This window comes from Phacochoerus africanus, chromosome 3, assembly GCF_016906955.1.
Source record: "Phacochoerus africanus isolate WHEZ1 chromosome 3, ROS_Pafr_v1, whole genome shotgun sequence".
Lineage (NCBI taxonomy): Eukaryota > Metazoa > Chordata > Mammalia > Artiodactyla > Suidae > Phacochoerus > Phacochoerus africanus.
Window position 1 is genome coordinate 36,293,539 of NC_062546.1, and position 22,305 is coordinate 36,315,843.

General features: G+C 45.1%; 1 protein-coding gene across 1 annotated transcript in view; it reads right to left on the minus strand.

Moving 5' to 3' along the window:
• Positions 1 to 19,603: 19,603 nt before the first annotated feature.
• DTD1 (D-aminoacyl-tRNA deacylase 1) overlaps positions 19,604 to 22,305 on the minus strand; it is a 136,252-nt gene continuing 133,550 nt past the window's right edge. The window contains exon 6 of the mRNA XM_047771614.1: positions 19,604 to 20,143. The gene's annotated coding sequence lies outside the window, so the exon portion shown is untranslated. The remainder of the gene's footprint in view (positions 20,144 to 22,305) is intronic.

Below are 22,305 nucleotides of genomic sequence, written 5' to 3' on the forward strand. Positions count from 1 at the left end.
CCTACACCAGAGCCACAGCAACACGGGATCCGAGCCGCGTCTGCAACCTACACCACAGCTCACGACAACGCCGGATCGTTAACCCACTGAGCAAGGGGAGGGACCGAACCCGCAACCTCATGGTTCCTAGTCGGATTCGTTAACCACTGCGCCACAACGGGAACTCCCTAAATTTTTTTTTTAATTTTCCCTTTTCAATTACAGGGGAACTCGTTTTCTCCCTCTCTTGGTATTCCGCTTTCATCTATAGAGCAGGAACATCTGCCTTTTCCAAGATATTAGGAGGCAAAGAGGTGGCCAGCAGAAGTGTCCAACAGTTCCACTCTGGAAAAGTTTTCAGTATCTAACATCACTAGGCATTTTTGTTGGCTATACCTCTGGAACTGCAATTGCTGGGCCCTAGGGGATATTTCTAGGGCTATATCAACCAGAAAGACTTGCATTTTTTTTAACTTTATTTATTTATTTATTTATTTGTCTTTTTTTTTTTTTTTTTTTTAGCTATTTCTTTGGGCTGCTCCCACGGCATATGGAGGTTCCCAGGCTAGGGGTCAAATCGGAGCTGTAGCCACTGGCCTACACCAGAGCCACAGCAACGCGGGATCTGAGCCGCGTCTGCGACCTACACCACAGCTCATGGCAATGCCAGATCCTTAACCCACTGAGCAAGGCCAGGGACTGAACCCGCAACCTCATGGTTCCTAGTTGGATTCGTTAACCACTGCGCCACGACGAGAACTCCTTTTTTTTTTTTTTCATAAAAGACACATAGTAGAATGGTTGTAATAAGCCAAGTCTGGCAACTACACATATGCCCATCATCAGTAGAATGGAATAAATTACAGGGTATTCACAGCGCAGGATACCAAATAGCAGTGGGAATTAACAATCTACATCTATATACAACATAGTGAAACTCACAATCATAGTTTATTTGTTTGTTTTTCTTTTTAGGGCCACACCTGTGGCATATGGAAGTTGCCAGGATAGAGGTTGAATTGGAGCTGCAGCTGCCAGGCTATACCACAGCCATGGCAACACTGGATCCGAATCGCATCTGCAACCTACACTGCAGCTTGCAGCAACACCAGATCCTTACCCCACTGAGTGGGGCCAGGGATCAAACCCACATCCTCATGGATATTAGTTGGGTTTTTAACCTGCTGAGCCACATTGGGAATGCCACCACCACCCTCCACCCCCCACCCCAATATAGTTCATACAGCTTCTAGAGTGCTGGTAATTTTTAGATTCTTGATCCGAATGTTTTCCATGAGTGTTTGTAATTTAGGAAAATGTATTGAGGCATAAGTTATTTTTGATGTGTGTTCTTCTCTATAGGTTTATATGCCTCAGTGAGAGGTTTTAAATATAAGTGCATACAAAAAAAACTGTCCTAAAGTCTGAACAGAAAGTATTGGAGGAAAGTGTCCATCTAACCTTCCATCCTCTCCCTCCTGACTCCTCCCCATGGGAAAGGCAGGACTGTAGCTGACTGGTGGTGAGAAGACAGAAGGAGCCACAGCCACATAGAGCCTGGATGGCCCCCTTTCCCCTGCTCCTAAGCCTTGCTCTGATCCCTCTGTTTTTTTTTCCTTTGTCTGTTCCCATGGCATACAGAATTTCCCAGGCCAGGGATTGAACCTGTGCTGCAACAGTGACCCGAGCCACAGCAGTGACAACACCATATCCTTAACTCACACTGATCCTTCTATGTTGACTGCTATGACCTGAAATCTGAGCAGCAACACTTCTCCTTTGTCTAGCCAGGCCAGGGGACCTGCCCTGCAGACCCAAGTACCACTTTCATAGGCATCCCAAGTTCTGAGGGGATGAAGCAGGGAACCCTGTCTGGCTGCAGCACAAACCTCATTCTATGGTCCAGGACTGTCAGCAACAGAAGTACTATTTTTACCTCTAATTCCCAATGCTTGCATATATTTATCAACTGATTCCAAAGATGGAAGGGGATGAAGCATGATTAATTAGGACCCCTTAAACCTCAACAACATCTTCCTCGGCTGTTAAGAAATGAAGACAAGGGGAGTTCCCACCGTGGCACAGCAGAAATGAATCCAATTAGTATCCAGGAGGATGTAGGTTCAATCCCTGGCCTTGCTCAGTGGGTCATGGATCTGGCGTTGCTGTGAGCTGTGGTGAAAGCTGCAGATGCAGCTCAGATCCCGTGTTGCCGTGGCCGTGGCCCAGGCCAGCAGCTGTTGCTCTGATTCGATCCCTAGCCTGGGAACCTCCACATGCTGCAAGTACAGCCCTAAAAGGAAAAAAAGAAAAAAAAGAAAAAGAAATGAAGACAAAGCTCTTCTTTTATGGAGCATTAAGATCAGAAGCTTTGAGTTCCTAATGGATCCGAGAAGATATGACTGCTCCTTTGAAACAAAACCAACTGGGTAATAACTGGGTAATTAGAAAAGAAGAACGAGGAGTTCCCATTGTGGCTCAGCAGTTAACGAATCTGACTAGGAACCATGAGGTTGCAGGTTCAATCCCTGGCCTTGCTCAGTGGGTTAAGGATCTGGTGTTGCCGTGAGCTGTGGTGTATGTCGCAGACTTGGCTCAGATCCCGCGTTGCTGTGGCTCTGGCGTAGGCCAGCGGCTACAGCTCTGATTGGACCCCTAGCCTGGGAACCTCCATATGCCGCAGGAGCGGCCCTAGAAATAGCAAAAAAAGACAAAAAAAAATAATAAATAAAATAAATAAATAAATAAAATGAGCTTCTTAGAGAAAACATAGTGTACTTGCCCTAGAGTTTAAAATATACAGTTGAAACTAATCTTGGCCCACCTTCAAGTGACACTATACTGCTTGCAGCTAGTACAGGTACTTCATGACAGAGCTACCTCCCAATTCCTTCCTCCCAGCCTGGTGACACCATGTCATTCATTTCACTTATCCATATGTTTTAATCGCTAAATGCATTGTTACTATTAGTCCTTTCGACAGGTACCTTTGCGATCTCTTGGAGACCAGGACAGTCTTTAGATCTGCCCCCCTTGGCAAGCGGTCTTGTTTCAGAGAGGTAAGCTCCCTCAAATAGAAAGTGGGACTCCAGTTAAACATCTAAAAAGCACCTATCACATAAAGCACTGTGCTGGGTACCCCAGGACATCAGATCATCACAGAACTTGGATATCAGCCACCTGGACCTTGGCATCTTACCAGTGAGGAAACAATGGCCCACAGCGGGAAGGGATTTGCTCCTGGGCTAGTCTGGAAGAAAAAGAAACTACAGAAAGGCGCCTGATTCTAGACTGAATCCAGAGTAAAAATGTAGCAACGAAGTCCATGATTGGGTGATATTGTGATTTATAAATATCTATGTAGTCTTCAGCACAGAACTCCTAAAACCCTTGGAATTTCCCAAGTGCTAAGAGCCACAGAAGTGTCTTTTTTTATGTAAATGAGGTGACTTTTGGATCTCACTTAAGAATCTTAAGGAGGGGGTGGTGGGGCTGGTGTTTGCACCAAATGCTAGTAGCCAATGTTTTCATCAATTGCACCTAAGTAGTGAAACCTGCATAAACCCCCAAAAGGACTGGGTTTGGAGATCCTCTGGGTTGGTGAATGGAGACAGCGTAGAAGCTTCCAGCCGTTTCCCCACACCTTGCCCTATGAATCTCTTCCATGTGGCTGTTCCTGACTTATATCCTTTCATAATCAACTGGTAACATAGTAAGTTAAATATTTCTCAGTTCTGTGAGCCACTCTAGCAGGTTAATAGAATCCAAGGGGTGGTTATTGGAAACTCTGATCTCAGCCAGTCCATCAGCAGGACAGGCCACACCTAGACTTGTAACCAGTGCCTGAAATGATGGGAGGGGGGTGGTGAAGCAGAGGGGTAGGACTGAGCCTTAACTTGTGGGATTGACGCTGTCCCCTAGTAAACAGTGTCAAGAGTTAAGTGGTAAAACAACCAGGTGGTGGTGTCTGAGAATTGTTTGTTGGCGTGGGAAATCCCCAGACACCCAGAATTGCTTGTTGGTGTGGGAAACCCCGAGACACCCACATGAATCAGAACTGGGGGGCAGAACCTTTACTGGGTTAGAATAAGGACAATAAATGGAAAGCATTCAAGTCACTGAGGCAGGGTTCTGTGAGAAGTCCCCCTTCCAGGGAACACACGCTGAAGGACTCCGGGGAAGCGCTATGAGGTGTGGACCTTACCCTCAAATGTGAATGTAATTACCCTTGAAAAGCTCAGGAAAAAAAAGTGTCATTTGTACAGAGGGGGAAGGGAAGGATGATAATGCAAATGGAGCAAAATGTCAGCAACAGGCAAATCTGGATACAGGACAGAAGGGTATTTTTTGCACGTTTCTCTAAGTTTGAAATTATCTCCAAATAAGGGGCTTAAAAGGTAATCCTTTAAACGCTTTATTACAATAGGTTGTAATCCTACATTCCTGGAAAGCCAGGGATCTTTCTCCATATTTCTAGTGTCTCCATATCGCTGGCCCCAAATGCCAAAATAAAGTTTATTTTTTGTTAATACAGACTGTTTTTCAGAGAGGTGAGTTTTCTAAAAGGGATTGTCATCATCTTGGGGAGAGAGGGAAGGGAGGACTCTCCACTAAGAGGAAATGACCCCAACTCTGTTCAGAAGCAAATGGTCCTGGGACTCCACTCCCAGCAGGGAGGCCCTTCTCTTTCCCTGCCCTTATTTGGAAGCGCCCCATCTTCAGGAAATACTGAGAAATGCCGGGAGAACATTCTTCGCTGTCAGCTGTCCATGCGGTATTTGTTTTCCTTGAGCAGCAGCAGTTGCAGTTGTGTCCACATTTGCCAGGAGGAAACCCAGAACTGGTGACTGGAGCATGCCCTTGGCTCCTGATCAGAGCCCAGTACTGGTCCTCCACTCCCGACCACCACTCCCAGAGGCTGCAGACGCCATACCTGTTGGGCATCACCACCTTGATGCCATGTGGGAGCCACAGCTACAGCTCAGTTGAGAATGAGGCTCCGAGGTCAAAGGGCTTGACCAAGGTGTGACCTCAAAGAACACCTGCAGGACGGGAAGCCAGACCTGGAGCTTCTTGCTCTTTTTGCTCCACCTTCTGCGAACACTCGTCTGGGCCACTGCCAGCTCTTCCCACTGCCTGCCCTGAGCCCCAGGAGAGGACCCCCTCATTATGCCACAAGGCAGGCAGGGCCTCCTCTGTGCTTGGCCCAGATGAGAGATAAAACTCTGAGACCAAAGTCCATTTCCTCTGGAACCCACCGAAAATGGGTCAGAACCTGGAGTGCTGATGTTGCCCTCAACATACAGCCTTGATTTTACTGAATAACCTGTTCATGGCCACAGGAAGACTCAAGGTGGGAAAGACTCACAAGGTCTTCAAAGGAGCCTTCTGTCCGGATATTAAATCTCCCTGAGGTTCCCAGGATGCTCTGTGTTTCTCCAGGAGCACCTCTGCAGATACAGTCTCCTGTGGCCTGAGCGTCCCCTGCATGTCCCAGGCCACCAACCAAGCTGCCTGGGAAATTCCCCTCAATGGTCATTTTCCCCGAATGCTCTGGAATGCTTGCTCAGCCTTATCCCAAAGGCCTTGTTGCCAATTGTACTGAAGTACTCACTGCTCTGCTCTGCTCACCTGTCTGCCAGTCTATTCATCATCTCAGCCGGCTGGGATCAGGGCTCAGTTACATCATCTTTGTGTGCCTGGCAAGTAGCACAGTAGTTGATACACACTGCTGAATGAATGAACGAACAAATGAACAAACGAAGGAATGAACAAATTAGGCTCAAGTGTTAGGGCCTTAGGCTCAAGCCAGGGCCCAGTCTCTATTTCTTTGATCTTGAGCAAGTCCTTTTCCTTCTTGGTGGCCCAATCTGCATAACAGTGATGATTTAATTCTGGTTACAGCACAAAGTTGTTTCAGCACAGAGGTCATGTCTGCAAAAGCTTTTTTTTTTTTTCCGTCTTTTGTCCTTTTAGAGCCGCACCCGTGGCATATGGAGGTTCCCAGGCTAGGGGTCTAATTGGAGCTGTAGCCGCCGGCCTACCAGAGCGACAGCAACACCAGATCTGAGCTGCATCTGCAACCTATACCACAGCTAACGGCAACGCCGGGTCCTTAACCCACTGAGCGAGGCCAGGGATCAAACACACAACCTCCTGGTTCCTAGTTGGATTCGTTTCCCCTGCGCCATGATGGGAACTCCTGCAAAAGCATTTTTAAATGTAGGATACTACCCCCTGTGCATTATCTTGATAGTTTAAGGGAAGAAGGGTGTGGTTAAGGAGCTTTGTAGGGAGAAGAGCATTGTAAAATCTGCGTTGCTGGTTCTCAGCCTCATTGCTCACTGAAATCAGATGGGAGAAGCCACTGGCTTGGGACACAGCCTGGGCACCAGGATTTTTAAAAACTCCCCAGGTGTCTGTTTATGTAGCTTAGTCCAAGAGCCTCTGATAGCCCCAGAGAGTTGATGCTTTGTTACCCTGGTGGGGGCCACTCAGGCCTCCCACTTGGAAGAGGTGAGGGCAGTGGTGCTGAAAGCTTAGCTTCATCACCGTCAGCAGCAGGCTGGTTAACACAGACTGTACGGTTGCACCTCCAGTTTCCAATTCAGCAGGTGGGAGTGGAGCCTGAGAATCTGCATTTCTAACAGGCTCCCAGGGGGGTGCTGATTCTGCTACTCTGGGGACCCCACTTTGAGAACCACTTGGTTTGAGAAGCAAGTCCCAAATCAAAATCACCTGTGGAATTTTTTTTTTTTTTTTGTCTTTTTGCTATTTCTTGGGCCACTCCCGTGTGGCATATGGAGGTTCCCAGGCTAGGGGTGGAATTGGAGCTGTAGCCACCGGCCTACGCCAGAGCCACAGCAACGCGGGATCTGAGCCGCGTCTGCAACCTACACCACAGCTCACGGCAATGCCGGATCCTTAACCCACTGAGCAAGGGCAGGGACCGAACCCGCAACCTCATGGTTCCTAGTCGGATTCGTTAACCACTGCGCCATGACGGGAACTCCGACCTGTGGAACTTTTTAAACATACCACATGCCACCTCAGGCTGCCGAACTACCCTCCTGGGATCTGTTTTTTGGTTTTGTTCTGTTTTGTTTTGTTTTGCCACACTCATGGTAAGCAGAAGTTCCAGGGCCAGGGATTGAACCCACACCACAGCAATCACCCAAGCCACTGCAATGACAACTCCAGATCCTTAACCTGCTCAGCCATCAGGGAACTCCCCCCTTGAGATCTGTTTTTAAGCAACTCAACAAATGACTGTGACCACCAGGTGGGTTTGAGAACCTCTCTAATGCCTGCTTCTAGTCTGGGCTGTCCCAGGGCTGCAGGGAACACTGCCCTGCTCCACAGAAAGCAGAAGCCAAGAAAAGGTGAGTCTCTTCTTGTCTGTTTAATAAAAAGAGGGCAACCCTGAAGCCTCAGATGGAAAACCACTCACATGTCCACTCCGAGTCATGTACAGTTGACTTTGAACAATGAGAGGATTAGAGGTGCCAACCTCTACACAGTCGAATAACCACATGTAACTACAGTCAGCCCTCCGTGTCTGAGATACTGCATCCATGGATTCAATCAGCCATAGATCGTGTGGTACTAGTATTTGCTCCTGAAAAAAAAAATCCATGTATAAGTGGACCCTCAAAGTTCAAACCTGTGTCCTTCAAGAGCCACCTGCATTTGGGGTGTGCCTGCACCTGCCAGGAGGGGGCCTGAGTACACGGCAGGGGTTCTCAGCACTTGATCCTGGCCCCTGGAATGCAGCCTTGGAAACCAGTTACTTTTGTGCCCTCCACATGACAGAGCAAAGGCCTGGACAGATCGTTTTGTCACTGGATTACGCTATTACACTCTTCACTCTTGTAGGAAAATCAGAAGGATGATGGAGCAAATAGAAACATCCACATGACTTATCTGCAGATCTGGGGAAATCCTAATGGAATGAGGATCATAATAAACTTTAATTTTATATTATTTTATTCTTCTTATGGCTGCATCTACGGCATATGGAAGTTCCCATACTATGAGTTGAATCAAAGCTGCAGCTGCTGGCCTCCCCCACAGCCGCAGCAATACCAGATCCAAGCCACATCTGTGACCCATGCCCCAGCTCACAGCAAAGCCAGATCCTTAGCCCACTGAGTGTGGCCAGGGGTCGAACCCGCATCCTTGTGGACACTCTGTCAGGATCTTATTAACCCACTGAACCATAATGGGAACTTTGGAACTTTTTAAAAAAGTAGTTTAAGTCATAGAAAATTACCTGTTTTTCTGAGAAGACTAAAAACATTAGATAAGATGAAAATGACTTCCCCAGCAGGTGCCCATCCCCATGTGCATTTATTCACTCAACAGACACATGCACCCTCGCCACACATGCTGGGCCCTGGCCAGGGGCTGGGGCTTCACGGTGAACCAGACAGATGTACCTGCCCTTGAGGAGCCTCCAGTTTAGTGGAAGAATCTGGCAGCAACCTGGCCAGCACACCAGGGAGGTGGGCAGTCCAGCGGTGCTGGGCGCCAGCAAGGAGAACAGAGTGCTCTGAAAACAGAGATGGGGAGTTCCCGTTGTGATGCAGTGGTTAACGAATCCGACTAGGAACCATGAGGTTGCGGGTTCGGTCCCTGCCCTTGCTCAGTGGGTTAAGGATCCGACGTTGCTGTGAGCTGTGGTGTATGTTGCAGATGCGGCTCGGATCCCGAGTTGCTGTGGCTCTGGCGTAGGCCGGTGGCTACAGCTCCGATTCCACCCCTAGCCTGGGAACCTCCATATGCTGAGGGAGCGGCCCTAGAAATAGCAAAAAGACAAAAAAAAACAACAAAACAGAGATGGGCAGGAGAGACAGGGATCCTCCTGGACACTAGGTACTCAAGGCCTCTTAGAACAGCTACAACTGAGCAGGGGCCTGAAGCGTGTGAGAACCTAGCTTAAAAGGGGGAGTACAACTCCAGCAGGGAATCAGCATGTGCAAAGGCCCTGAGGTAGGAGGGAGCTTGGCTCCACTGTGGAAAACAAAGGTCTCTGTGCTAAGAGCACAGAGAACAAAGGGGAGGGGTGGGGGGCGAGGTCTGGGAGCAGTGGGAGGTGATGTAGGCTGATCAACCACACCTGTTTCCTGCAATGTCAGACGTTCAGTGCTAAGACCAGGAAAGACCTGGACTAACTAGATCACACCAGTCATTGCTGGAAGTGAGGTCAGAGAGGAGGAATGGAGCAGGGGGTGGGGTATGGGGGAGATGAGGCCAAAAAGCTGGGTAGGCACAAGACACTGCAAACTTTTTATGGATCTCAATAAAGAGCCTGGAGCAGAAGCCACTACAAGTTTTAAGTCGAGAAGCAGTCCATTTCTTGTCATTCAATGTATACACAACAGATCAAAGGGGGTGGGCAGAGAAAGCAGAAAACAGTCACAAGTGGTCGTTGTCCAGGTGGAAGCCACTTGGACCAGTGGCAGTGGAGAGGTGGGGAAGGCAGCAAACAGGGGCAGAGCCAAAGCTTCGGGGCCAACCAGGCACACGCCTAAACCTGAATGTCCCAGGAAGCAGGGGACATGCAAATAATGGAAACAGCCTTGATGCTGACATGAACGTCTGAGTGGTCTGGATAGAAGATCAAGCCAGCTCCAACATTCTCTTAAGCCAGAGCCTCATCCAGAGAAAAGCCTTAACTCTCTTAAAATTCTATGAAGGCTAAGAAAGGTAAGGAAGCTACAGAAGAAATGAAGAAAGGTTTGAGGCTAGGTTGGTTCATGGGGTTTAAGGAAAAAAGCCATCTCCATGACAGAAAAATAGAAGGTCAAACAGCAAGTGCTGATGTAGAAGCTGAAGCAAGTCATCCAGAAGATCTAGCTCAGATTATTAATGAAGGTGACTCAACAACAGATTTTCAATGTAGATGAAACAGCCTTCTTAGAAGACGCCATCCAGGACTTTAACTGCTGGGAAGAAATTTACCGAATATTTTTAAGCTCACTGTTAAGATCATCTGCTCAGGAAAAAAAAAAAAAAAAAAAGATTCCCTTCAAAATATCACTGCTTATTGACAATGCATTTGGTCACCCTGGAGCTTTAATGAAGATACACAGCAAAATCAATGTTGTTTTCATGCCTGCTAACACAACATCCACTCTGCAGCCCCTGGATCAAGGAGTAATTTCAACTTTCAAGTCTTGTTATTAAGAAACACATTTCAGAAATACATTTCAGGAGTTCCTGTTGTGGGTCAGTGGTAACGAACCCGACTAATACCCATGAGGATGTGGATTTGATCCCTGGCCTTGCTCAGCGGGTTAAAGGATCTGGTGTTGCTGTGAGCTGTGGTGTAGGTCGCAGACATATCTCGGATCATGGATTGCTGTGGCTGTGGCATAGGCCAGCAGATGGAGCTCTGATTCGACCCCCAGCCTGGGAATTTACATATGCTGTAGGTGTGGCCTTAAAAAAAAAAAGAAAAACAAACACATTCCACAAGGCTATAGATGCTATAGATAATAATTTCTCCAATGGATCTGGGCAAAGCCAATTGAAAATCTTCTGGAAAGGATTCACCATTCAAGATGCCATTAAGAAATTCATGATGCATGGGAAGAGGTCAAAATATCAACATTAACAGGAGCCTAGGAGAAGTTGATTCCAGCGCTCATGGATGTCTTTGAGGGGTTCAAGACTCCAGTGGAAGAATAACTGCAGATATAGTAGAAACAGCAAGAGAACTAGAATTAGAAGTGGATCCTGAAGGTGTGAATGAATTGCTGCAATCTCAGGATAAAAGCTTCACTGATGAGGAGTTGTTTCTTATAGATGAGCAAAGAAAGTGATTTCTTGAGATGGAATCTACTACTGGGAAAGATGCTGTGAAGTCTGTTAAAATGACAACAAAGGATTTAGAATATTACATAAATTGGTTGATAAACCAGCAACAGGACTTGAGAGGACTGACTCCAATTTTGAAAGAAGTTCTACTGTGGGTAAGATGCTATCAAACAGCATTACATGCTACAGAGGGATCATTTGTGAGTCACCCGAAGCAGCAAACTTCATTGTTGTCTTATTTTAAGAATTTGTTATAGCACCCTGACTTTCAACAACCACCATTCTGACCAGTCAGCAGCCATTGAGGCATGAGCCTCTATAAGCAAAAAGATTACAACTTGCTGAAGACTCAGATGATGGCTGGCATTTTTTAGCAATAAAGTATTTTTTAATGAAGGAATGTACTTTTTTAGATACAATGCTATGGCACACTTAAAAGACTATGGTGTAGCATAAATACAACTTTTCTATGCACTGGGAAACAACCAAAAAAACTCATGTCATTTGCTTTCTTGTGATATCATCCAGGTAGAAAATCAGTAAGGAAACATTAGACCTTCAACTACACTTTGGATATAATGTACCTAATAGATACATACAGAACATTCCATCCAATAGCATCAGAATATACATTCTTCTCATGCCCATAAAAACATTCTCCAGGATAGATCATATGTTAGGTCATAAAACAAGTATTAACAAATTTAAGATTAAAATCTTGCCAAGTATCTTTCCCAACTACAATGGCATGAAACTAATAATCAGTAACAGGAGGAAAGAAAATTTACAAATATGTGGAAATGAAATAACACACTCCTAAAAAACTGGCAGGTCAAAGAAAAAATCAAAAGGAAAATGTTTTTAAATCTCAAAACAAATGAAACACAAGATACCAAAACATATGGGATGTAATAAAAGCAGTTCTACAATGGAAGTTCATGTCAATAAATGCCTACTTAAGAAAAAAAGAAGGATCTCAAATGAACAACCCAACTTTACACCCAAGGAACCAGGTGGGAAAACTAAGCCTAAAATTAGCAGAAGGAGGGAAATAACAAAGGTCAGAGTGGAAATAAATGAAATAAAGACCAGAAAAACAACAGAAAAGATCAATGAAAATCAGAACTGGTTTTCTGAAAAGATAAGCAAAACTGACACACCCTTAGGTAGACAAAAAGAAGACTCAAATAGAATCAGAAATGAAAGAGGGAGTTCCCACCGTGGCACAGTGGTTAACGAATCCGACTAGGAACCATGAGGTTGCGGGTTCGGTCCCTGCCCTTGCTCAGTGGGTTAACGATCCGGCGTTGCCGTGAGCTGTGGTGTAGGTTGCAGATGCGGCTCGGATCCCGCGTTGCTGTGGCTCTGGCTTAGGCCGGTGGCTACAGCTCCGATTCAACCCCTAGCCTGGGAACCTCCATATGCCGCGGGAGCGGCCCAAGAAATAGCAACAACAACAACAACAAAAAAGACAAAAGACAAAAAAAAAAGAAATGAAAGAGGAGACTTTAATAACTTTTGTATACCACAGAAATACAAAGGACCCTAACTATGATCAATAATTATACACCAGAATAGTGTATCTAGAAGAAATGAACAAATTCTAGAAATATACAACCTACCAAGACTGAATCATGAAAAATGTAGAAAAACTAAACAGACCAATAACAAGGAGACTGAATCAGTAATTAAAATCCTCCCCCCAAAGAAAAGCCTAGGACCTAATGGCTTTACTGGTGAATTCTACCAACCACTTAAAGAATTAATACCAATGCTTCTCAAACTCTTCCCAAAAAAATTTCTGAGAAGAAAACACTTCCAAACTCATTTTATGAGACTAGCATTACCCTGACACCAGAGCCACACATGCAAACCACAAGAAAAGGATAATACCAGCCAATATCCCTGATGAACATAGAGAGATTCTCAACCAAATACTAGCAAACAGAATTCAACATCATATTAAGTGGACTGTACACCATGATCAAGATGGAATTACTCTTGGGCTGAAGGATGATTCAACATGCACAAATCAAGAAAGGTGATACATCACAATAATATAATGAAGGAACAAAGTCATATTATCATCTTAATAAAGACAGAAAAAGCATCTGACAAAATTCAACATACTTTTATGATAAAAGCTCTCAACAAATTATGTAAAGAAGGAATGTACCTCAACATAATAAAGGCCATATATCCAGTAAGCCCACAGGTAACACCACATTCAATGATCAGAATCAGAAACAAGGGTGTCAACTCCTGCCACTTCTATTCAGCACAGGACTCAAAATCCTAGCCAGAGCAATTGGGCAAGAAAAAGAAATACAGTGTATCCAGATCAGAAAGGAAGAAGCAAAGTTGTCAAGTAAAGTTGTCTCTGCAGAGGATATGAACTTATATACAGAAAACCCTAGAGATGTCATCAAAAAACTATTAGAGCTAATAAATTCAGTAAAGTTACAGAATAAAAAGTCAATATGCAAAAGTCAGTTGTCTTTCTATACACTAACAACAAACTAACAAAAAGAAAAATTAGGAAAACTATTATAATAGCATCAAAATGGTAAAATACTTAGGAATAAATTTAACCAAGGTAGGTAAAAGACCTATATATTAAAACTATAAGACGTTGATGGAAGAAATTAAGGAAGACATGAATAAGTGGATAAACATTCCATGTTACTGGACTGGAAGAATTAATATTCTCATACTACCCAAAGTTATCAATAGATTCAATGTAAAATTCCATTGGCATTTTACAAAAAAAAAATCCTAAAATTCACATGGAACCACAAAAGACCCCAAAGAATCAAACGAATCTTCAGGGAAAAAAAAAAAAAGGTAGAAGCATCATACTTCCTGATTTCAAACTATATTAGAAAGTAAGCAGAATGGCATGATATGGCATAAAAATAGACATATAGACAAATGGAAGAGAATTGAGAGCCCAGAAATAAACCTAATTTATGTTTATAAATGATGTTCAACTAATACTGAGATGAGAGCCAAGAATATTCAATGGGGAAAGGAATGTCTCTTCAACAAATGGTGCTGGGAAAACTGGAAAACCATGTGGGGAAAAAAAAAAAAGGAAATTGGACCCCTATTTTATATCACTCACTCACACACACACACAAACTGGAGGAAGCCTTTGCCTCCACAGAGGGAAGTTCCTCTTCCACAGCTGCCCTCGTCAGCCAGCCCTCAGATCACCCACAGACACCTCCTCTTGTCCAAACCCAACAGGTAGCGGGAAGCAGGTGCACGGTGGGCAGCCTCCAGGAACAGCAGGCTGGAGAGGGTGTCTGGATGGGCAAACAGGATGGAATGAGAGCGGGGGAGGGAAGGGGGTAGGAACGTGAGTGACAAGTGACGTTTGGAGCAAGTCAGTGAATAAGGGATCTGCTCCATGTGAGGTGTCTCCCGGGAAAGTGGGGTTCCCGGAGCCAGCATGGAGGCTGACTCCAGCTTCCCCTACTGCTGTCTCTGACCCGGGGTCTCCTGAGTTCTGCCACAGCCAGAACACATTGGCAGGCTAACTTGCTCCCGTAAACAGGTAAGACCTTGTGCCCTTCACAGCTCTGCAAGCCCCCTTGCCTCTCCAAGTCTCACCTGCCCAACTGTAAGAGGGGAGTGATAAAAGGGCAGTGGTGATTACAAGAGGTGACACACGTGACAAGCTTAGAGTCACTTTGGTCATTGGGAAACACTCTATTTAAGTGAGTTATTTGTTTCTAACTCAGAAAAGGCAAAATGAACATCATTAAAAGGGACTCAGAGCCCACGTTAGGTGAAGGGACTCACTAGGTTCTCTGAATGAAGTGAATAACAAATAACTTAAAGAGGTGATTAGGAAACAGACCTACCACTGACTGCTTTGAAAAATATTCTGACAAAAAAAAAAAAAGGAAAAATATTCTGAAAAGAAGAGAGGGGACAGAAAACTAAACATGTCCAAAATCCTGGTTTACAAAAGAAGGGTTCCAGACACATCAGGCCATTTAGAAGTGGATTCCTGAAAACATCCTAGAACCAATGATTAAACAGATGGCTTGGGAGCCTGTGTAAAAGAACACAGTGATCACTGGAAGCCAGCACGAGTTAAGTTACACATCATGCTGTACTAATATTCTGGGACAGCATCACTGGATTAATCATCAAAATACTGTGAAAATAGCAGAGCCTGATTTCAGCAAGAACAGTGACGTGGGAAGGAGGAAGGTGGGCTGAGTGACTATAACTGACGCCTCTGCTGATCTGTAAGATTTCTTTTTTTTTCTTTTTCTTTTCTTTCTTTCTTTCTTTTTTTTTTTTTGTGCCATTTCTAGGGCAACTCCCACAGCATATGGAGGTTCCCAGACTAGGGGTTCAATCGGAGCTGAAGCCACTGGCCAACACCACAGCCACAGCAACATGGGATCCAAGCCGCGTCTACGACCTACACCACAGCTCACGGCAACGCCGGATCCTTAACCCACTGAACAAGGCTGGGGATCGAACCCGCAACCTCATGGTTCCTAGTCGGATTCATTAACCACTGAGCCACGACGGGAACTCCCTGTAAGAAGACTTCTAACAGGAGCCAACTCTGTCCTGTGCATCACATTTAGCCAAGACCTGGATAAAGACAGAGAAACCATGTCTGAAGATGACACAAAGCTGGAGGTGTAGCCAGCATAACATTTGACCCAAGAGGACGGAGCCCCAAAGGATCACACTGAAATTCTTCATCTGGACTAGTCACAGGCCAGAGGGGTTATATGGAGCACACAGGGTTTTAATTGCCTGCAGGCTTGGGGTGAGTCAAAGATGGGACGCAGCAGCTGCTTCCTGTAGCTTCCATCACAGGGCGCTACATCATCTGTGACCTGCCTGGCGGGCGTCACCATGAGGTGTGGTGCTGAACGCCCAGTGTACATCTCACCTTTAACCCTGACACCCATGCTCCAGGACTGCGTGAATGGGGTGGAAGCTCAGAGAACAAAAAAAGCTTAAGTCCCAAACCAGAGAGGTGAGCTTTCTGATTTGTCCGATTTCTGCCCTTTTCCGCTGAGCTCTTTAAGAGTTCTTAATTTGCAATTTATTGCTGATTTAGGTCTTTTAAGAATAGAGTTTAGGAACCTCATCTCAGAAGACATGGAATAATATCAAAAGCAGAGCCTCCCATTGATGGTATTAGAGATGAAGATGGAAAATCAGTTTTGAGGGGAGTCGGCCTCTGGCAGTTGTTGCTAATGTTTTCACTTACTTGCTGGTGCATTCAACATTTAGAGGTTCTGGAAAACAAAACCTTAAATTCTCATTAGCAAAGTATCTTTTAGTGATGGTATCTCAAATTTGTTAAATTAATTTTTGGTAATATATTTCATATTCATAACTCTTCCGCTACCAATATATTGACTCTTCCTGAAAGGTGCTGGCTTAGAGGCTCCATTATGGAGCAGGAAAGGTACCGGGGTGTCTGTCGGAGGTGCATCAGCAGGGAGGTGGGCCTGGACTACCCTCCAGAGAGCTGAGGTCCCCAGGACATGGTGGGATGGGCAGGAGAAGCAGCACCTCAAGGTGTGAGAGGAGGGGAGGTTAAGACACTGCCAGGGCTGGGCTGAGGGAGGGGACACATGAGGGACCTGGGCAGAAAGGACACTGGGAAGTGAGCAGGAACAGGCCTGGTAAGTCACGGCCATGCGTTCAGGCCGCATCTCATGTCCCTCCACCTTCTCCAGGCCAACTTATTCTAGTTCTTCGGTAGCTTCTCATGTGACATGGCCTTGACTGTGACCTTGAGAATGAGTGCAGATCTGCTCCCAGCAGCGTTCTGGTCTCGGCAGACTCAGGGTTGGGTTCCGTCTGTGCCGCTGACCTGCTGTGTGACCTCAGTGCAGTTTATCTCTTCTCTCTGCCAGTCGGCGCCCACCTCCACTCAGGATGCAGCCTGGCAGAGAAGACGCCTTCCCGAGGCCCGCCATGCCCAAGGCGATGCTGTGGAGTATCCAGCCCAGGAGGCGTCTTTATTTGGTCTGTGTTTTGTGTCCCCAGAAGAGCTTGGTCTCCTGTAAAGTAAACCATGAAAGGCAAAGATTAAACGGCCCTGCTACCCAGTGTCACCAGGCGGTGGTCTGTTTATAAAGTCCCAGGCCTGGAGTCTGCCAAGACTGCTCAGAAAAGCCATACATGGTACGATTCTCTCCCATCCACATGCGAATGGTGTTTTAATGGACAATAAACATCAAGCTTTATAAATAAGCAGAAAGGAGGAGCTGAAGATGCTGGGAGGAACACGAAGACCAGGAGTTTTATCCTCCGCAAGCAGAACCCAAAATCTAACTTTAGCCATTTGTCCCACAGTAAGAGCTGGAGACGACCTTCAGAAGGAGAGTGAAGGGGCTGGAGGAAGGCAGAAATTAACTACCTCTTTGATGCAGCTATTGATGTCATGGGGTTTCTTCTTGAGCTTTCCTATCTTCATAACCTTGCCCTGTGGTCAGACCTGACCCTCTTCATCCAGTCTTTAGTGTATACACTGCTTCTTCTGTTGCTAGGAGTTGAAAGGGACCTTTAGGATGATGGAAAAGCTCCCTTCCATCCAGGGCTACAAAAGTAGCAAACGTTTTCTGACATTTCTATGTTCCCCCATACTGTGAGGAAGGGAAGATGTTTAAATTATGGCTTGCCCTCCAGACATGCGGACTCCGAACCTGAGGACTCGAACTACGTCATTTTATATAAGGGGCTTGAGCACCTGTGGACTTGGGTATCCACAGGAGGTCGCAAACTGCGATCACGATACATAAAAGATCTCAGTAAGTAGACTCAGAACTTCTGCTTAAACTTTCTCAGCATCACCATCCACTGCTGAATGTGTTGTTGGTCCATATATCAAGCCAGCATCTCTGTTAATGCAATTATACCCATTGCTCCTAGCTAGGTCTCTGACCCAGCTTCTCCCCCTGAGTCTTTCAGATATTCAAAGTTTTGGGTTTTCCTCTTCAGCTCATCTCCCTTTATAATTTTCAGACCCTTCAGCAAGTTCATCACAAGCTGCTAGTCACACTCCAATTTGTCTAAGTCCCTTTGAAATGGGCTCTGGGAACTGGTTGTGAGCAACAAGCCTCTTACCGTTTCACCACCATCCAAATGTCGAGTACGTGGGGTTCTCTCTGAGCATCCTCTCACCCACTGCCCCACGGACAGGCTGCAGTTGTTCAACCAGCATGAATTGGAGGCAATCAAATGCTGTGGCAGGGACACGTCTGGCAAATCCACGACCCTACAGCTGAGTTTACAAAACTGGAGATTCAAGTAACTTGAATCAAGTCAATCTGAATTCACTCTGTAAAAGCCACTTTGACAACAAACAGGAGAGCTGCCTGGACCTCCCTGGCCGTGAGCTGGGGGAGCCAACCAGGGACCTGCATCTAGGATGTCATGACTTCACACCTATGCCATTGTAGATTCTCCTGGACCATCCGCTTCAGGTCAGAATACAGCAAACTTGGCCAGCCCCCTTCCGGCTCTACACTCCAGGTACTTGAATGCACAGTGGAGATGTGATTTGAGCTTTTTTCCCCTCATGTTTTCTAACTGTTTTTATTTGAAGTAGACAACTGGGTCACACTAGAGGGACTCGGAAGTTATTTTGAAGGTCAAAGATAAAGTTTCAGCGTTACAAACTTACCAAATGAGGATGCCTCCTTTTTTTTTCTTTTTATGGTCACACCCGCAGCATATGGAAACTCCTGGGAGAGGGGTTGAATCAGAGCTGCAGCCAGCTGGAGCCTACGCCACAGCCATAGCAACACGGGATCCGAGCTGTATTCGTGACCTATGCTGCAGCTTGTATCAACACTGGATCCTTAACCTACTGAGTGAGGCCATGGATCGGACCTATATCCTCAGAGACACTATGTTGGGTTCTTAAGCCACTGAGCCACAATGGAAACTCCAAATTTCTTTTCTATAGTTATGCAAGAAGTATTTCAGGGAGGATAACGCTTGTTTTTTCTTTTTTTAAGGTCACACCTGTGGCATATGGACGTTCCCAGAGTAGGGGTCAAATCGGAGCTATAGCTGCCAGTTTACTCCACAGCCACAGCAACGCAGGATCCAAGCCACGACTGTGACCTACACTACAGCTCACGGCAACACCGGATCCTTAACCCACTGAGCAAGGCCAGGGATCGAAGCTGCATTCTCATGGATACTGGTTGGGTTCATTACCGCTGAGCCATGACGGGAACTCCAGGATGACTCTTTATATAAGCATTAATGTACTACAGATATGTCACATAAATGTATATTATGTATAATAATAAATATATTACTACTTACATCATATAATGTCTAAAAATGACCACTACTGTTATGCTATTAGATTAGAATTACTTGAGAGACTCTTTGGTAGAACATGGTGCTATTTTCACGTAACTGTGGGGATACTGACTTGGATGTCTGCACAAACAAGCAGCTCCTGGAAAAAAGGGCATCTGTGCGGTCCAAAAGGTGAATATACAGATGTGGCAGCCACACAGGGTGTCAGTCTTCTGGCCTTTCTAAAAAGGGGTTGCCATGACACTCCCCTCTCCTGCCATCAGGTCCAAGGAAATGGCATCAACTATGAATTGCCATAGATAAGCTGTCACTGTCAAATCAGGGGTCCAGGTGGACCACTCAGGGAAGGCCTCCTGCAAAAGAGTTATTTGAAAAGAAGTGTATACATACAGAGAGGGGTCAGACACACTGTATTTCTACCAACAAAATCCTTAAAAAGAAATATTGCGGGATTTGTTTAAGAATAAAGTGGTTTGTTGAGCGTTGGAGTTTATTTCTTTTTTAGAAAAAAGAGAGAAGATTTACAAGATGCAAAGGTCTCACGAATACATTATCAATGATGACTGTTCTCTCTACATCTTAACATGTGCCCTGGCTGAGCCAGTGTTGGGAAAAACATGGAGAGGATGAATGCATTTGGGACCCGTCAGAGACACGCAGAAATACACCAACCACACTGTGAAAGGAGGACTCAGTGACGAATGATGCTGGGACAGCCTGTTTTGAAAGAAGTCAAAATATCATAGGAACCAACACAGCCTTTCTCGGGGAGAGGGGGTAGGCAGCACCCACTTCCTGTATTAAACCACAGCAACGGCAGAAAGTGGTAATGCTCCTTTGGTGTTTTTTGTTTTGTTTTGTTTTGCTTTTGCTTTTTGCAGGGCTATTCAGGTTCCCAGTTTCTTATTTCCATCTTCCTTTTCAGGATTCAGTTCCAAATCCTTAAAGTAGTGTAGGTGCCTAGCATCTTTCATGAATTTTTCAGGATCCAGTTCTGCCCAATGATAATGCACTAAAAAAAACAAAGACAAGACACATTACTCAGAAGAGTCCCAAAGTTTGGCCTTCAAATCCTATTAACATATGTGACCATGCATGACAAAATAGCTGGAGATATCCTTTCCAGTTCATACAAAGACAAGAGAATGAGAGTGTTTCATTTTACTGTGAAAAATCTGCTGTGTTGTCATATATAAATCCAAATACCTTCTCACCAAAGAGACACCAATTTATGAGAACTTCACTTTTAGAGCTCAAAAAGACACAACCAAATATCTGGGAATTAAATAACACACTTCTAAATGGTCTCTGCATCAAAGAGAAGGCACATGGAAAATTAGAAAATATTTTAAAGAGAATGAAAATACAAACATCAAAATTTGTGACATTCACCAACGGCAGTGCTTGGAGAGAAATTCATGGCATTAAATGCTTACATTAGAAAAAGAAGAAAGCTTTCAAGTTAATGATCTAAGTTTCTGCCTTACGGAATTAAAAGAATAAAAGCAAAGTAAACCCCAAACAAGGAATTCCTGTCATGGCTCAATGGTTAACAAATTCAACTAGGAACCATGAGGTTGTGAGTTAGATCCCTGGCCTTGCTCAGTGGGTTAAGAATCCGGCGTTGCCATGAGCTATGGTGTAGGTCGCAGACGCTGTTTGGATCCTGCGTTGCTGTGGCTGTGGTGTAGGCTGGTGGCTACAGCTCTGTTTAGACCCCTAGCCTGGGAACCTCCATATGCCGCAGGAGTGGCTCTAGAAAAGGCAAAAAGACAAAAAAATAAAAATAAAAATTTTTAAAAATTAAAAAAAAGGAGTTCCCGTCGTGGCGCAGTGGTTAACGAATCCGACTAGGAACCATGAGGTTGCGGGTTCGATCCCTGCCCTTGCTCAGTGGGTTAACGATCCGGCGTTGCCGTGAGCTGTGGTGTAGGCTGCAGACGCGGCTCGGATCCCGCGTTGCTGTGGCTCTGGCGTAGGCTGATGGCTACAGCTCCGATTAGACCCCTAGCCTGGGAATCTCCATATGCCACAGGAGCGGCCCAAGAAATGGCAAAAAAAAAAAAAAAAAAACAAGCAGGAGGAGGGGAATAATAAGGAGAGGAAGTAATGAAATTTCAAACAAAAACAAAAGAGAAAATAAGTGAAAAGATCAATACAACTGATAAATTTCTTGCTAGACTTAACAAGAAATAAGAGAAGAAAAGGTTACGACTATGAGGAATCAAAGAGGCAACATCAGTACAGATTTTACAGACATTAAAAGAATAAAAAGGGCAAATCACCTTATACCCGCAAATTAGACATGGATAAAATAGACAAGTCCCTTGAAAAAATACAAAAGTCTCGTTTCTAAATCCTTCTAACAAAGAGGGAGGCAGAGGGTATTGAGCCTAAAGAAAGTAAAGGGATGGGGTACGAACTAAATGCTAGTTCTTGGGCTATTTTTACTACCACTCAAAGGACCACGATTCTTTGATATAAAATGTCCAAGGGTCTTGAGTGTCCCTTTGCAATTCTGAGCCTACAACAAAAGCTAGCTAGTCTTGCCAAGATTTGTGTGGCAGGTATTGTCATCCATGTTTGAAATCCCATTTGTAAATCCCAAATTTAACAGAGTGGTTTCTATTCTCTCACACCTAAATTCTAATCAGATGAACTTAAATAAAAGCAAAACATTACAGTGATTTGCACATGGTGATACCACAACTGTGCACCTGCTTCCAGATGCATGCAACACAGGTCACATTCTTTTTTTTTTGTCTTTTGTCTTTTTAGGGCCACACCTACGGTATATGGAAGTTCCCAGGCTAGGGGTCTAATCGGAGCTATTGCTGCCAGCCTATGCCAGAGCCACAGCAACGCCAGATCCAAGCCGCATGTGCAACCTACACCACAGCTCACGGCAACGCCAGATCCTTAACCCACTGAGCAAGGCCAGGGACCGAACCTGCAACCTCATGGTTCCTAGTCGGATTCGTTTCTGCTGTGCCATGATAGAACTCCAACACAGGTCACATTCTTAAGAAAGGGTCATATTGTGAGCAAGTGCCTCCATGGAATTATCAGCCTTTCATTCCAGAGCCCAGCTTAGCACCAAAGTCCCTGGGTCCACCCAAGAAAGGCTAGTGGAACTGCAAGATGTTCGGTTTTATTCTATCTGGACCCACACAG